The following is a 6,588-nucleotide window of genomic DNA, read 5'->3' on the forward strand; positions in this document are numbered from 1 at the left end:
GTCAGTTCAGGGCTGTGGCAGGAGGGATTTAACATTACATTAGTAACCTAGACATTCAGTCAGTGACGTCATTATGTCAGACTGACGTAATGGGGTCCCTGGAAAGTGGCACTGAACTGTGTTACAATTGTTGGAGACGCAGATGCTGGCAAGCCAGCAATGCCGTAATCTTCCCAGAGCCTCAAGTAAGCCCCTCTGTTAGTTGTCGCCCAGCTCGCATCTCTGCAGATGTCGTTCAGGAGGAGGCAACGCCCGGAGTAGAGTGAGCCCTCAGGGAGTGGTGGGAACTTTGGGCGTGTATCCGGTCCGGGGTCTCAGGATGACTTGAGACAGGGCCGACCCAAACTCAAGGCACGAATCGCTGGCCCAAAAGTGCCTGCTGGTCCCCCACCCTCTTGAAGAAACTTTAAAGACAGAATTAAAATTGTACTCAGACTGTAGGACCACAGAGGTTTCATTGTTCACAGGTGTGTCTTGTCTAGTCCTCAGTCTTGTGTATTTAAGCCCTCATGTTTGCCATGTGTCTTTGTCAGTTATTGTATGTTGTAACCATTGGTAGGTGAGTCTAAGTCATGTCTGCTTATGTCAAGTCAAGTTTGTTCTGGTCAAGTCTTGGTTCCATATTATGATTTTGGATTTTGAGATAAAATAATAAAAGGACTGCACTTGGGTTCTCACAACCTCGCCTCCAGTGGATCAATCGTTACAAATATGGTCATATTTCTGCAGAACAATGCTGAATCTTAAAGCTGGTATGCAGGACAACAAGAATACAGAAGAATTTGCTGTTATTAGTGCTGTAACTGTTATTTAGTGTTAAATTAGGCCTATTGTAGTTGGGTTAGGTGGCTTAAATTTTACTGTGAATTTGTTAAGTTAATTGTGTTTTGTGTCTATTTATATTTATATATTTAAGTATACTTTAAACTGTTCATAAATTGTTAAATTTAAAGAATTTAAACAAAAAAAAAAATTAATAAAAAGCGACTCTTTAATGTCATCCACTATTGTTTTGCAGGTCTCTCATTTTTTCCAGTTCGGTAAGTAAAGGTTCAGGCACCTTTTAGGCACCGGTACTGTTTTTAAAAGTACCGGTTTGGCACCGGTATCATAAAAAACCCAAACAATACCCAACCCTACATGTGACGTGAGTGTACGCAACAGTTGCAGTGTTGTCCATGCAGATCAACACATGCTTGTCCTGAAGCAGCGGTTGGAACTGGCACAGCTCAGACAACACTGCCAGTAACTCCAGGCAATTGGTATGCCAGTGCAGTCGAGGTCTCGTCCAGGAGCCCGAAGATGCACGCCCGTTGCACACAGCACCCCAGCCTGTTGGAGGCATCTGTTGGAACACTGGACACTTGTTCTAGGGGCGCGCCGGCCCATAGAAAGGCAAGGTTGGACCAAGGGCTAAATGTGTAGTGACAGCTCAGTGACATCCACACAAAGTGTGCCATGTAGCCAGTTTCATATGGTAAATTGACTTTCATATGGTAAATAGCGCTTTCAACAGACCCTATGGCCATCCAAAGCACTTTACATTTTGCCTCACATTCACCCATTCATACACCGACGGCGGTGTCAGCCATGTGAGGCGCCATCCAGCTCGTCGGGAGCAGCTGGGGTTAGGTGTTTTGCTCATGGACACCTCGACACTTGTATACTTTAAACGGAACCAGGGATTGAACCACCAACCTTTGGGTTTGTAGGCAACCTACCTGAACCACTCAGCCATTGCCACCCAAACATATACATCAATCTGGTAGGGGCCACATCTGATACATATGCCCCCGGAGCCTCTGAAAATCTTTTCTGGAACCTCTATCTTCCGCCTGAACATATTCAGTTCTGCACTGACCTTGCCCACTCTGCGGTGAGATGTGCTGTCATACTGACCAAGTCCAACTTCAGACCAAGAAAAGAGATGCTCTGCACAGGGGAGAGCTTGCTCTTTTCCCAGTTGACCCGAAGCCACAGGTCCCTGTGTTTGCATAACTGATCCTGAGAGTGAGCTAGAATGAGCTAGTTGTTGAAATCTTTAAGGATGTGAATACCCCACCTCCCTGAGCGGGGTAAGGGCATCCTCCGTGACTGGTAAATATGCGGGGAGACAGGGACGGCCTTGTACTGAAATGCTCGACCCTCAAATGCAATGTGTAGGAACGGTGTGTGTCGTGGTAGAATTGAGACATGGAAGTACATATCCTTCAGGTCGATCGGTGCAAACCAATCCTGGGAGCGAATGCACTTGAGGATGCTTTTCTGTGTGAGCTTCTTGAATAGGAGCTTGTGAAGGGCCCGATTCAAGATAAGCAGATCCAAGATTTGACGCCTTTTTATGGACTGTAAATCTGTAATCTCAGCTGGAGGGACAGATGCACACAGGACAGAGCATCTCTTTTCTTGATCTGAAGTTGGACTTGGTCAGTATGTTGATTGATATATATTGAGTTACTTTTTTTAATAAGTAACCTAAGTTTGTTTTCCCATGTATTGACTGACAGTTCTCCTGTCGCCATGTTGAGAGGAATCGGGAGTAAGTGCAGAGGCATTGTGTGCGGTGTGTGTGAACATGATGGGTATTGTATAGTTCAAGACTAAACATGAGAAAGGATTTATATATTTATCTCAATTATGCATAAACAGATTAAGTATTCCTCAAAATGAATTAAAACTGTGAAATGAAAACTTGGAATATTAAAGGTATAGTTTAAATACTTTTTAAAATACGGTTCGTGTCTTAAGCAGCAGGGTTTTTGGGCATGTTGTCTAAGCATGTTTTTTTTTAAATTCTCATAGAGTTGTTACCCATTCACATGCATTATGACTGGCTGACTGCAACGGTTGGAGTTAAAAATCTTCGTTTGTGTTCTACTGAAGACACAAACACACCTACATCTTGGATGCACTGGGGGTCAGCAGATAAACATCACATTTTCATTTTTGGGTGAACCCTCCCTTTAATCAAACATGGAAAAATGTTAAATAACATAAATAAACGTTATTTATTCATTAAACTGTATTTAATCTCACTGTATTAAAGCTGAACTGTGTGATATTTTCCCCCATCTAGCGGTGTAAAGGTACAGTCTTGTTCAAAATAATAGCAGTACAATGTGACTAACCAGAATAATCAAGGTTTTTCGTATATTTTTTTATTTCTACGTGGCAAACAAGTTACCAGTAGGTTCAGTAGATTCTCAGAAAACAAATGAGACCCAGCATTCATGATATGCACGCTCTTAAAGGGTCATGAAACCCCAAAACCCTTTTTTTGAGATGTAAACAGATATGTATAGGCTGCACATCATTGAAAACACTAAGGGTACTCATTAATGGTATTCATATGTGAAAATAGTTATTTTTGCATTTTTCAGAGCGATTTCTGTCTTCCGGTTTGAAAAGCTTAGTCGGAGCAACGTCACAAATGCTGACGTCGGCGCGGCCTTTTCGGCCCAAGTATGGGCTGCTGGGCACATGCTGACGTCGACCGCTCCGAGCGATTTTCGATATATTCATGACATAAAGCTCATTCAGTCCAATCCCTGCGCTGTAGTATTCATACAAGATAATTCAGTTAATATGCATGAGACAGTCACTTCTGTCAGGCTCGTCTTCCATCATTATTGTAGAGATATGTTAGGGAAGTTTTGGAAGCAGCGTGCGGAAAAGTCACGGAGGAAAGCTAGGCGTTGTGCTGATACGAAGTAACGTAAAGGGCGCCGAGCGAGCTGTAACCGGCGCCGTCTGTGGAAGCCTTTGCTACAAAGGCTCGGTAAAGTAAAATTAACTTGAGCAATCGCACGCCGAACCTGCAAGCGTTGACTTTCTATATCAGGAGTGCAAAATAACCAATCTGTAATCTGTAGGCTAATGAACAAAAGCCACGTCCTCTCCGTTTTATTTGTGGTCACTGCCATGCACTAAACCGCATGTGTTCGGGCTCTTAGTGAAACAGTGTGCTGCATATTTGGACAAATATAGATTTAGCTGCAGAGTGATAGACAGCGCGGATCGTCACGGCAACCCAGCGCGCGTCGCTCTGTGCTTCAGATGCGCGGTCGAGACTATGAAGCCTCAAACCCCTTCGCTTTTACCCCGATCTAGAATTACACATCTCCATAACATCGCATGTTGGGTGGTTCACGTTCTCTTATCACGTCGGCGCGTTGTTCATCTTGCTAAACAGCGTGCATATTTGGACAAATATAGTTTTATCACGTTTGCAAAATATTTTGTCATGCAGAATAACATTTATTTTCATTTCTCACTGAATTAAGCTGGTTTGAAGAGCTGAATGATTTGCGATCTCTGCTGCACGCCACTCATAGCTCTCTCATTCGCTGTATTCATCCCTCATTTAATCTCACTGTGGTAAACTATGCCAACGTGAACCAAGAACATGTCTCAGAACCGCTGTCTGCTGCTATATCTCTAATCTTAATGCACCTACTGACACTCCCCTATTTATGCAAACCATTCCCTCTTTCCACACAATAACATCCCACCTTTTCACAGTCGACCACTCCCCTTTTAACAAGCCTTTTCAAATCGAAGGTGTGAAAAAACACAGCTGCAGCAGGGGGGTTTCATGACCCTTTAAGGCTGTGCAATTGGGCAATTAGTTGAATTAGTTGAAAGGGGTGTGTTCAAAAAAATAGCAGTGTGGCATTCAATCACTGAGGTCATCAATTTTGTGAAGAAACAGGTGTGAATCAGGTGGCCCCTATATTTAAGGATGAAGCCAACACTTGTTGAACATGCATTTGAAAGCTGAGGAAAATGGGTCGTTCAAGACATTGTTCAGAAGAACAGCGTACTTTGATTAAAAAGTTGATTAGAGAGGGGAAAACCTATAAAGAGGTTCAAAAAATGATAGGCTGTTCAGCTAAAATAATCTCCAATGCCTTAAAGTGGAGAGCAAAACCAGAGAGACGTGGAAGAAAACGGAAGACAACCATCAAAATGGATAGAAGAATAACCAGAATGGCAAAGGCTCAGCCAATGATCACCTCCAGGATGATCAAAGACAGTCTGGAGTTACCTGTAAGTACTGTGACAGTTAGAAGACGTCTGTGTGAAGCTAATCTATTTTCAAGAATCCCCCGCAAAGTCCCTCTGTTAAAAAAAAGGCATGTGCAGAAGAGGTTACAATTTGCCAAAGAACACATCAACTGGCCTAAAGAGAAATGGAGGAACATTTTGTGGACTGATGAGAGTAAAATTGTTCTTTTTGGGTCCAAGGGCCACAGGCAGTTTGTGAGACGACCCCCAAACTCTGAATTCAAGCCACAGTACACAGTGAAGACAGTGAAGCATGGAGGTGCAAGCATCATGATATGGGCATGTTTCTCCTACTATGGTGTTGGGCCTATTTATCGCATACCAGGGATCATGGATCAGTTTGCATATGTTAAAATACTTGAAGAGGTCATGTTGCCCTATGCTGAAGAGGACATGCCCTTGAAACGGTTGTTTCAACAAGACAATGACCCAAAACACACTAGTAAACGGGCAAAGTCTTGGTTCCAAACCAACAAAATTAATGTTATGGAGTGGCCAGCCCAATCTCCAGACCTTAATCCAATTGAGAACTTGTGGGGTGATATCAAAAATGTTGTTTCTGAAGCAAAACCAAGAAATGTGAATGAATTGTGGAATGTTGTTAAAGAATCATGGAGTGGAATAACAGCTGAGAGGTGCCACAAGTTGGTTGACTCCATGCCACACAGATGTCAAGCAGTTTTAAAAAACTGTGGTCATACAACTAAATATTAGTTTAGTGATTCACAGGATTGCTAAATCCCAGAAAAAAAAAAAATGTTTGTACAAAATAGTTTTGAGTTTGTACAGTCAAAGGTAGACACTGCTATTTTTTTGAACACACCCCTTTCAACTAATTGCCCAATTGCACAGCCTTAAGAGCGTGCATATCATGAATGCTGGGTCTCGTTTGTTTTCTGACAATCTACTGAACCTACTGGTAACTTGTTTGCCACGTAGCAATAAAAAATATACTAAAAACCTTGATTATTCTGGTTAGTCACATTGTACTGCTATTATTTTGAACAAGACTGTAAGTGTCGAACTTTGGCAGCACAGCTGAAGTGTTTGTTTGAGCTGCGTCCTCTCCTTCAGTCTCAGGTTCAATCATTTCACTTTTAATGTAAAAGGACACATTACATTTACATTGGCCAAAAATGCAAAAACAAACAAACAAGCAAGCCTAACCCAGATGAGAAAGTTTTGTAACGTATTACTTTCCATAAAAAGTAACCTAATACTGGATTGAGTTACCTTTTTAAGGTGTAACACAATGTTGTAATGCATTACTCGTAAAAGTAGCTTTCCCTTACACTGGTTACAAATGCTGCATGTGCTTCTGTTTAACACCCATAATCCACCCATCATGTTTTTCATATTGCTCCACGGTTGCCAAGCATCTACGAGTGTGAACGGACACATAACACTCCACCCAGTGAGGTTATGGCACTGATGTAATACAATATCACAAACTAATGGAAACAATGTTTATAAAAAAGAAATGCTTTGGGTAGACACAATCAAATTCATGATCCTCCGCTT

This window comes from Pseudorasbora parva, chromosome 7 (genome assembly GCF_024679245.1).
Source record: "Pseudorasbora parva isolate DD20220531a chromosome 7, ASM2467924v1, whole genome shotgun sequence".
Classification (NCBI taxonomy): domain Eukaryota; kingdom Metazoa; phylum Chordata; class Actinopteri; order Cypriniformes; family Gobionidae; genus Pseudorasbora; species Pseudorasbora parva.